The 11,505-nt window shown below is 39.4% G+C and overlaps 1 protein-coding gene and 1 long non-coding RNA gene across 7 annotated transcripts in view; both read left to right on the top strand.

Annotated features, from left to right (window-relative positions):
* LOC100746638 (tensin-1) overlaps positions 1 to 11,505 on the top strand; it is a 184,111-nt gene that overhangs the window by 43,913 nt on the left and 128,693 nt on the right. The gene's annotated exons all lie outside the window — the stretch shown is intronic.
* LOC112213965 lies at positions 29 to 3,101 on the top strand. Its single transcript, XR_002947873.2, has 3 exons — positions 29 to 399; positions 793 to 2,396; positions 2,513 to 3,101. It is a non-coding gene; the product is annotated as an uncharacterized LOC112213965 (long non-coding RNA).

Raw genomic sequence — 11,505 nt, 5'->3', positions numbered from 1 at the left:
CGTGTCATTTTTTCCGCATGCCACGAGACTCGGAGACTGCGTTCGAGAGGATCGATAATACGCGGTTGCAGCCTCGCGCAACACGAAACTGCTTTTACTTGTCGACGACACGCGATGATCCGCTCTTAAGGGACTTGGCTCTCTGATCTCCCGTTCGAGAGCTAATTATCTCTGACCAACACGTAATGTTTCGGCCGAGAAACGGTCTTAGAATCACGTGGCGCTAATAATGCCGGAAACGTGTCCCTGAAGAGTCGTTGGGGGACGGTTCCGCGAGAAAACGTTGCGTGACTCTCGTTACGAGGTCGGTTCTTCGACGTCGGAGCGTGGGCTGGTTCGTTTGTGTTCTCTTCTTTTGAATCTCTGAGAAAATTTGCTGACAGAAAAGCGGAGAGAATGGTGCGCTAATGTCCTTTGAAATTCTTTAGTTATAAAGTTCGTAGATCGGAGCCTGGATAGTAGAATTTATTTGAGTGTCGTGTCGCTTGATACCATTTGGAATCTCTTTGTCAAATGGTTTTGTGACACGTGAATATAATGGCATGATGTGAAAAGGCAAAAGCCAGTTCATCATTATCATAAGTTTTTACGTGTACGTATGATGCCGCGCTTAGTAACAATACAGTGCTCTTTCTTCTCTGGTTCAATCACACTAATGGCAGTCAAAAGAGTGAGACTGGCGGCCTGTGAAAATATTACAAAAACCGAATAGAAAAGTAGTATCAATGCTTTTATTATCATCACGTTTATTTAAGAATTTTAATAATAGTAGTAGTTCTCTTTTATTCGCAGTGGAATAACCTAGAACTCGTTCCTTCAAAAGGGTCCACTACGTCGTTGATGGCACCCATGTATTCTTAATGGATCCACTTAACAAGTCGAATTACGAGCAGATGATGTTGACAGCAGCTCTAAAATTGTGCAGAGACCATGTTGTTCTGTCAATCATTATTGAATGACAAAACGATTTACAAGCTGTACATATGCCGTGACGTGGAATATTTGCTGGTCAATCAATAATATGGGGTCGTCCATCATTAACTGATCCATTCGGATGAAATCTCTTCAAAATTTACGTGCAGAAAACGGAGATAGGCGTTTCATAAAAGGAGGGAAAGGTATTAAAATTAACGATTAAGATAATTTTTAACTGCCGTCTTATAATTTTTCTGACATTATTAGGACCTGGTGAAATACAGAGCACCATTATGAATGGACTACTTTTTATCTTTATTCTCGAAGAAAAAATCTATCTTGAAAGGATTGAAAACAGGAAACCAATATAAAATTTAACAATGCAAGTTCTGACCCTTGTTGCGTATAATTAATGTACGAATTGCAGTAATTTATGAATGAATAATATCAGTGAATTAACAAGTGTATAATTGCAGTTTATAAACTTCTCTTTTATAACGTTGCAATTTGTAATTTGCAAAATCTTGTAAAATTTCATTCTTTCTCATTGAATGAAACCTGTTATTAGTAACTTCTAATTTGTAACTTGTAAACTTCCATTTTACAAAAGGCTTCAGGTAGTATGAGGTCGACTGCAAAGTTGCTGCTTAACCGCGCATAATTAAAAACGTTTAACGAAGTGCGATACAGAAGAAGTTTCATATAGTCCCTTTGCGGTTATCGATTTACTAGTCTCTCCACTCCACACCGTTATTGTATATTCCATGAGAAGTTTGCGGCAACATCCATTACGAAAGTCGACGCGATCGGTGCCATTTAGAATACAGATTTACGAGCGGCAATCAATATCGTTACGAGAACGTTAAGGATTTTCGTACACGCCCGCACATGAAGCGCAGACCCTGACAATGAGCGTCTATTCACCAGCTCTAAGCATCCAAAGGTCCTTGAACCTTCGTTTCTCCCGGCTGTTTACTCTGGATCACGTGAAATCGATCCACTTTTAATTTGTACCAATTAGCTGGAACAACGAGAACGCGGTACACAAGCCGACAGCAGACAGTCGTTGGCCCAATGAAATAGTTACGAGGTCGTGACTAGTTGTGTTGAGCGTGTTCGTGACTGGCTGCTGTGTATTTCTCAATTTCAACCGTCGTGAGCTGAGCTCTTCAATTCAATTAGCCAGCTCGCGTAAAACTCGACCGAGTATTACGCCGATAAACGTGCTGGTTAAACCTGCGCCACGATTTGCAAATTTATGAACTTTTCTACCTCGGTGAGCGGTAGATAATTGATATTACGAGATACTCCATTGAGCTTAGAAATATGGGAGAATAATTTTCATAGATTTCTCATGCACTTGGCGAAGGAAAAGTAACATTATACTGTGCTTAGGAAGAGAGAGCTTTCTAGCAACTAATTATTGGAGAGTAACTTTCATTGATTCTTCGAGAGATGAAAAGAATAATAAGAAAAATGCGGTATGTGATTTGTAAATTTATGGGCTTCGTGCTTTAGGGAACGGTAGTTGATTGGAATTACGATCCTCTGTCGAACATCAAAATATCGAAGAATAATTTTCATCGGTGTTTTATAGAGAAGAAACGGTGAATAGAAGAAAGCGACATTAAGAAGGAATAAATCTTTCGAAGGATGAATTTTCCTAGGAAAATGTACTTATTTTTAATACATAGCGCTGCTCAGAAGATCAACTAGTACGTTCGCGATAAGCATATGAATAGGTACAATGTCTTTATTGAAAGGCCTGGAGAATGGGTTGCTCGTAGCATCTCCGTTTCAATAATTCACGACTATACGAGCAAGGAAAGATACGGCGATGGAAAGGATGTTGGTGGGTCCAAATATGGGATACTGCAATTACGCAGGACGCGAGTATTATTACGTTACATAACCAAACGAGCATAGGCACGTCACGAGGTTCTGACTTACGATTTTCCATGGATAAAGACCAAGAGAGAGGCAGCAAATTAACCACCCATCGAACTTAACTTTCAGACGTATCATCAATTTTTATGATACGACGCGCGTTACACATTGCGCAATGACGACGCCTCAGAAATCAATCAGCCTAAGAGACATAAAGTTATTCAAAGATAACAGACAATTAACTTGTCAAAATATCAAGTGAATTTATCTTGCATCCTAATAAATCTTCCAAGACCTCACTGTCGTCGTTAATTATCTTCATTCCGTCGACTCGCGTTAATACTTAATTAACATCTTGAACTATGTTCACCACCGATGAATTGAATATCTAGACACATGCAAAACGGCGAGAAAATGGCGGATGTAATGTGCGTACCAGTTGCGTAACTCTCGGTTGAGTGTGCAACTATGCGAAACGATCTCTCGACAGATGCGTAGCTCCATCGCGCCCGCAATTGATATTTCTTGCGAGCCACGCCACGTGGCGACGTGAGTAACCCATAGGTGCGTACGTGAACCGTTTTCTGAATGAGCCGCAGGAGATTTCGATGAATCGAAAGATCCCGGCAACTGGCCGTGACAAGTTTATCGAACCTTTTCAAATACAATTCAATCGGCACTTTCAGATACCTTTAGAAAAAACTGGCAGAAGTATATACGGAGAACGATTTCAAAACGATTAATCAAAATCTTGGCTCGATTTCTTAACTTCGACAAGTTCCACGTAACGCACACGTGACTCACGCAAGAAACTCTTTGCAAGAACATTCCTCTGCCACTCGACTTCTTTCCCTCTTGAGATCGATTCACTATAATAACAGGAAGTGCAACATATCCAGGATCTCCACTGGACGCGATATACACTCGAGCAATTAATCGAAAGCCGACGTATGGCAGTCCTTGACTTGGGTTCGCTTTAGCACATTTCACGCCACGCATCTCGTGTCCTATCACGTCGACAGCCTTGATACTTTTCTTGTTCCGTTTTTTTCGTCTCAACGAATAATCCAGAACGATCGGTGAAGTCGGAAAGCTTAGAGTGCTCTTTCTAGTCTCCTCTCGAAGACGTTGACGTTCCGTTCTGTCTGTCGGCGTCAAATCTCGAGGCGTGTCCAATCGACTTAAGCACCGTGTACGCGCGTGTAGAACGTGCAGCAGACGCACACGATCGGTGGAAGAAAGCGGCGAGGCATCGCACGAGAAAAGTAATCGCATCAAATTGCGTTAAATGCCACGCTCGGTCGACAGTGTCTCTCCTCTTGTCGATCCAGAGTCCATTCAGAGGCAACAAAACAATCGTTAATTGCCGAACAAAAAAACGGCCGATGGGAATCGAAAGACGAAGACCCGAAGGATCGGCTATCCTCTTTGTCTCGTTCCAGTTCCGTTACCTACGCTCGACCGTAATCCCGTCAACGTGAAAATACTCGTGTCGTAGCACGCTTGATTTGCCTCGATCTCGAACACCGTTATCGATTTTCCAATTGTCCGTGTTCTCTTTCTCTCTTTGTTGCTTTTCCTCACCGGCTTTTCCTTTTTTCTTAGCCCTTTATGTTTGTCTTTTTGCCATGATTGTCAGGAGCACATGGATCCTTACCTGAAAGCTTGAAAACATGCTCTATTCAGCAGACTGTAAATTTAAAATTAGGCGTATGTTAAAAGACATGATAATGATATATGCTTGAATATTAATGCTTGAATTTTTCTATTAATTTTGAAGAAGCTTAATTTGAAGATAAAGATTTTATAAGATTTTGGTAATTAGAAACGCTAGTTTTATTATTGCATTCTGGCCTTTAAAAATCAATTTAATCGCATCTACTATTACATTTCAAAACTCGTATTTTGAAATATATCAATTTATTCCCATTAACTACATACTTCATAAGAAACTACTTAATGATATCAAAGTTAGAAAATCAACAAAAATAGACCTATAATATTTGCCCCCCTGTAATCTTCGCTAAATATAGGTAAGTGTTTCGATATTTTTGTGCTGAAATGTATTTTTTTTCTATTCACCTTGGTTGTAAACGACCAGACCCGCCCGTTTTGTCGGCGAGAGTTGCGCAAGAGTCGCTTGGGAAAATTCAAATCATTCCACGGCCGTAGTGCTTTACTCTGTCATTATCCTACTTTTGTTATATGACGCAAGTCGAGACACTCTTACGCTTACGCCTCGCATAAGAGATCGAAAATTATTTTAATCCTATCGTGTCGGGGTTTATCGCGCGGAACTCACGTACGGTGAAATCCGCTGCGAGCCTTTGGTCTGACAGCTGTAAAAATCGAGCTGATCGAGGTGTGGAATGTCTGACTAGTATTTACTTAGGAACTATCTGGATCCCGTTGAAACGAGATCGATTTTACAGCAAAGGGATTGAAACTTCGCTAACTAATAATAAAGGAAACTTTAAGAACACGTTTAGTCTGAATATATCCATAGGAAAGTATCACTGACAGTCAATAAATTGTCCGCGAAATTATAGATGGTAATACATAATGTTCCTAAGTTGAAGTAGATTTTTTCTTGTTACTGAAGCTATTAAGGACCAGAGTTGTATTAACGAAACGTTTCACGAACTTCTTTTTAGTCAGTTTACACTATTTAATTCTATTGAACTCGCCATGTAATTGCAAAAAGGAGTTTAAGAAGTTAAGTTTTCTCAGTGTTCTGTTTCTTACTATTTCTTCTTCTATGCAGATCCCACAGTTTTATGGAATTTAAAGCAATCGAAATATTTTGTATCGCCGTGATGAACTGATTTCTTTCAAATTATAGAGATTCGTTTCGTATCTCCAACCTCTTTATGTAACAATTTCTGTAATTATTTCTATAATGTGTCTATTATTCTGATATATATTTATAATAGGCTACGAACGTGGAATGCACGTTTTAAAGCCCCGGCATTTCATCCAACGTGATTACCAACGACGTTGTGCTAAAAACAGTAACGATGACTTGTCGTTCCATCTTGTGATTCCACGAGCGTACATTCCCCGATTACAAGATTTCTGGTATACATGGGCTGCATGCACTTGAGATCACAGTTAGAACTAGATGGGTCTAGTCTGTATGAGGAAAGAGGCACTCTTCGTTGAAGGGGTTGTGGAACGCACGAAGGCTCGTGGAAGATAACGCCGAGGCTGATTTAATTAACGATAAGTAATCACGAGGCCAGCGTTGCTTAATTGTAAGGCCGGAGTACATTATTTTCCTATCGCGGTGAAAATTACACATGTAGCTCTATTATGATCAAAATCTTGTGGCTCATTTCGGTTATTTTATAATTCTCATTAAACATGTGGAGCAAAAAGGAAAAGGAAAGAAAACGGGGAAAGTACTTTCGTGAAACCGAGTTACCGTGCTTCCATGTTGTCTTACTCGACTTAAATATATGTTTTAAAAATAAGTATACCTAACATTCTGAATTCTTTTACGTAATAATTGATTAACTAGTGCTATTAATGAACTGAATGTGAAAAGTTGTACACTATATATATGTAGATTTCTGTTGCATAAACGGCTTGCTACCTTGTAATTCGCAAAATTTACATAGAAATTTTACTCGTTTTATTATCGATTTGCTTAACGTCGTGCAGTAGAGGTTTATTAGCAATTATGGTCAAACTAGCAATTATACCTGTAATTCGTGACTCGTAAAGTTTCACTATTAATTTTAGTTTCATTATACAGAAGACTTTGAAGATGCAGACTTCTCTCTCTGAACGATTAAATTAAAAGTATTTTAGTAATAGTAATTTAATTACGCAAATAAGCGCTGAAACTAGAAAATATCTCTAAAAACGCGATCTTCCTAAATAATGAAATTGAAGGTATTCTTCCAAAGAAATATTTTTCTTCCATCAAGCAATAGCTTCACCATCCATTAACACATACCACCCGCATAAAAGAAACATTGCTCTGACGCTTAAACATCGTTTACCAAGGCAAAATTACCGAGCAATTCTCGTTGTATCGTTTACTTCGCACTGTCTCGCGAAAAGTACGGTAACTAACCTCGTAATCGAAGATCACGGTACGCGGATCAGAATCGTTTGACTGTAATAACACGGCGGCCGGATAACGCCGTTGTATGGTCGTTATCCAAAGGAACAGCTGTTTCGTCGGTCGGTCACGAGCGTTTGCCAAGAACTCGGAGAACGTTTCACGTTGAAAACTGGGGAAGTGGAGCGGCCGCCTGGGACCCCGGAAGACAAGGGCCAACGACGAGACGAGAATCATAAAACGCTTCTTTCTCTTCGTAGCCGTGAATAACGCGTCCCTTGAAGTGGCACTCGACAAACGACGACGAAGAAATAACAGTCGACTTGCTCGTTGCACGCTGAGAAATAGCGGACAGCACGAATCACACGAGCAACAGCGCCAATTCGCTATAAAGCGGACGGTTTAATTGCAAGAAACGCGGAAATCGATGGAGTTCGCCTTGAAAGGTCTCGTTTACAATTTATCGCGATCAAGCGAAAACAAATCGTAGCATGGAACGTCTATTAAGTTTATCGCAGCGTGTGGCAGCGCGTTGCGACCGATTTCGTACGTTACGTTTTACAGAACAGTTGCATTGTTCTTGCGTGACTTGCGACGATGTAAAAAGTGGAAATCTTACGAGCAGCCAGTTTATTCGTTCCCCTTTTGCTGGGCTTCCTGAACGAAACTTTCGAATTAATTCATCCCATGCCTCTCGTCAACGAGTGAAATGGAAACTGTTAACGGTTTTATCGAGTTTTTTTCTCATGCAGACCATGATGTAACATGGTAAATCATTTCTTATCTGGCACGACTACCTTAATAGGCCATTTTAAATTGAAAGAAGTTGATAAGTATTATGTACTCTCTACAAGATCTTCTTTATTTCAGTGGCTCGTGGTTTCTTTAACTGACATTACTGGACTTAGAAGAAACTTTTAATTACAAAAAGTTGGAAGATCGTAATCACGACCGGGAAGAATAATTTTTACTCCGTCGTAGGGGCCAAATTAACTCGGAATAAAGGAAATTTTATATATAATCGAAATCGAATCAACTCGGGGATATATCTTTAAAATCTCATTCAGATTTGTCAAATTATTTGAATTCAAATGATTTGACTAACGAGAAGAAGTATAGAAACTCGAGATGTTTCAAGTCAAACAAACAAGTCATATTGGTACAGTGGTCTCAAGTTACTTGAAAGCATGTCAACTGAAATCTGATCCAGGTTCAAAGAGTTAAATTATCTTCTTTGAATATTATTCTAATATTTAACTCATTTCAAACAAGAATTTCTTATATCTATAATAGTAGAAATATCTAGACACGCTGTGGACGAATAACACGCCTCATAAGCCATTTCGAAGTAAAAGGGGTGGTGTCAGAAAAATTATGAGCGTCCCTGAAACAAACGACTTATTGGCCGCCGCAAAGAACGCGGCGTAGCCTTTGTTCGAGCGTAGAACGGTGTCTGGAACTGCGTGGTATCGTCGTCAACTCGTCCATGGATAAATTCCAAGACGACGTCGAGGGCGTCTGTAACGAAGGGTCGGCGGAAGATTTATACGCAACCTTCCTCCCATATGCGTTTAGTTGAAGTATAGGATTATGATGTTTCCAAGTAACCACGCATGCCCTACGCTCTACGCAGTGACACGTGTGGAACGGTGCCTTTTTTATTGCGTGTTTCTACAGCTATTTAAAAGTAAAAACAGTCGAAAGTTTCTTGGCAATAGAACACGATTGACGAAGAATCAATCCTGATCGTCGTAAAGTTTTCTTTATTCGAAAATGAGCTGGGATAGAAAGAAGAAGTCTTCATTTTTATATTTAGGTACGTGCATCGTGACTTGTATAGAATTAGTGAATTATAAATTAGGAGAGATATTGGAAATATGAATTTTAAAGTTAGGAAGAAAGTGCTGGAAACATAATGGTATTTATTATATTTTAATACTATTGTTTAAGATTATCCGAATACTTGATTATCGAATACCGATTTCATTATTTATTATTAATAGACAATGCTGCTTTATGGAAACTAATATGGAAAATTGGTGTTCATAAATGGGAAATCTCGTAGCACAATTTTGTCTGAATAATTCCTTATCCACGAGCTAATTAATTTTCAAACATCGAGTTGGATAGAGGAAGCGCTGAATTGATAGAACAACTTCGATGATACTTCGTTTTGTTACGCTTATCTCTCCCGCAGATAATTTAAATTTATAATTCGCAGATTCCACAAGAAAATGGTGAAGTCAGCTTGTAATATTAATTTGTATAAATAATTAATTTGTATCATACATTTCTACTACAAATTGATTAAAAAAAAAGAACCAATACTACTTACTCTACACTTTTCTTTCAGAACTCTGGAATCTTTTCTGTCAATATTATTATTATCTCTTCTGAGAAACTCCTTGTCATCGTTGCAATATAACTTGGAAGCATCAACGAGCAGAGCAATTCTCCTTCGTTTCGCTTTCCACGGGGCCACTGGGACGAAACTTTATGTATCCGGCTTGTTTGATTCGCGACGCGCGATAAATTCACATTTGCCTCGATAGAGGCCCGGAAAAAACGGGGCGTAATAACAGCGAATTTATATACTTGCCGGCTACGATGCAACGGTGCCGTGTACCCTTTTACGTATTAGAAATACACGCTGTGCAAAGAGGCAGAACGTGTAACGCCGGATTTCACGGGTCGAGATTTAGGACTCGCTTTCGCGCGCAACGTTTACCATTTTTCAACGCTGCACGCCGAACGTTAGCTTATTGGCTACGTCCATTTCTGCTCCGGGTAACCAGAAAGCTCGAAGGTATATCGGTGGCCAGGGAAATCACAATTGGCCAAATAATCCAGGACCGTTTGTCATCGTTAGGTAAAACCACAACCGACGAATCCGGTCCGCTTCCAAATAGGATTACGGGCAAATCGAGTAATAGTTTCGAAATGAGGAATCTTCTCTCTGATACGTTTCTGTCGAATAACAGCTTCACTCGATTTACTTCTGCCTCAGACAACGTACAGTCGTTACTTTTTCTTGATCTTTTACGGGTCACCGTATTATCTGCGTTATAGAACCGATAACGATGATGAAATTAGTTTCGCGTGTTTGTTACGTTTGTCACATTCCCGAGGATCGTTTAAAAGTTACTCTCTCTTTTGAAAATTCATCGAAACTTTCTAATTTAGACTTTACAAGTAGAAGAGGATAGTAGAGTAATTATTTTTAGAAACTTTGTTTAATCAAAAGATAAAGTTGCACGAAAGTTCAACTATTACAAAGTACAAGCGTCGTCTATTTTTACGGCATCAAGATACTCCTTTAAACTTCGGCGAAAATTTATAATTTTATATTTGAATACAAAAGAAAATGGCTAAAAGTATTTTTAGAAAATTCACGTAAAACCAGAAAATAAAGTTCCATGAAAGCTTTATAAGGAAGTTACCAGTTTTTTCTCAACATCGGAATATCCTTTGAAAATTCATCGAAAATTCCTAGCTCTAAATTCGATTGGAGTTAGCAAAAAGTAAAATACCACGTCAAAAGGAAGAATGCCCATTAGTTTAACGTCTGCGTCAAGATATCGTAAAACTCTCGGCAATCCTTTCTTTTTCGCGGAGGGAAGACTCTCGTTGCTGATTTGGGAGTTTCTCACAGTTTGCCGTGATGAATGACGAACACATTGGTAGCGTGACAGTCCGATCGTGGCGAAGAAAAAGCACATGATCGCAGAGGAATAACCAAGACGATGTCGTTGCTTCTTATCTCGCCGTCGCGACAGCGTGTTCCACTGACTTTGAACGATTGGCTGTTCATTGTGCAAGGCGGGCAGAAAGTCGATTAATTTGAGCGTTCACGCTGCGAGTTCCTTCTTTCCAGATCTCCCAAATCACCTTCTGTTCTAACGACCAACAGAGAGTGCTTATCTTTCTATAAAATATTAGGTCGTTTCAGAAGTTTGTACCATGTGTAACGGCTTCCATTTGATGGAAATGGGAAAGATACAGTAAAACTGTATCCATTTAAGTCCATTGAGCAACAAACATCTTATGTAATTATAGGATGCGATACAATAACATTCAATAATAATGGAAATTTACATCATCTGTTCGTGTAGTTATAGAATTCAATACAATAACATCTAATTATAATTGAAGTTCGTATAAAAATAGTTCATTGGTTCTCCTCGCTACTTACATCTTAATTATCGATGAAATTAAAAGGATGATACTTATAAAAAACGAAATGACTAAATCCAAGTTCCGAAACTATTGATTAAAGCAATTATGACTTTCAATCGGTCGAATGTATTTGGTATCGAGCTATTCAGGAACTTCGTAACTTGAGACGAATTTGACCATTTTATGCACCGATCTTTTCCAGGAATTTTTGTTTGGCAGAAAACTCCACGTGCCCTTTTTAATTCGAAGAACCGTTCTGTTCGTCCTCCAAGTACCTCGAAGTTGCTCGTCTGATATTTACGAAGTACGTGACGGACAAAGATGCCGTTGACGCACGTGTATTCAATTCGCGATGATCACGAGCACTCCCACGCTAAAATCTGACCGAGATGGAACCGGTTGAACGTGGCGGTGATGCAGGAAGACAGAGCACCGGCGGCGGCGGCGGCGGCGGCGGT

This window comes from Bombus impatiens, unplaced genomic scaffold, assembly GCF_000188095.3.
Source record: "Bombus impatiens unplaced genomic scaffold, BIMP_2.2 scf_2880, whole genome shotgun sequence".
NCBI lineage: Eukaryota > Metazoa > Arthropoda > Insecta > Hymenoptera > Apidae > Bombus > Bombus impatiens.
The sequence above is the reverse complement of the archived record's forward strand: the minus strand, read 5'-3'. Positions and strand labels throughout refer to the sequence as shown.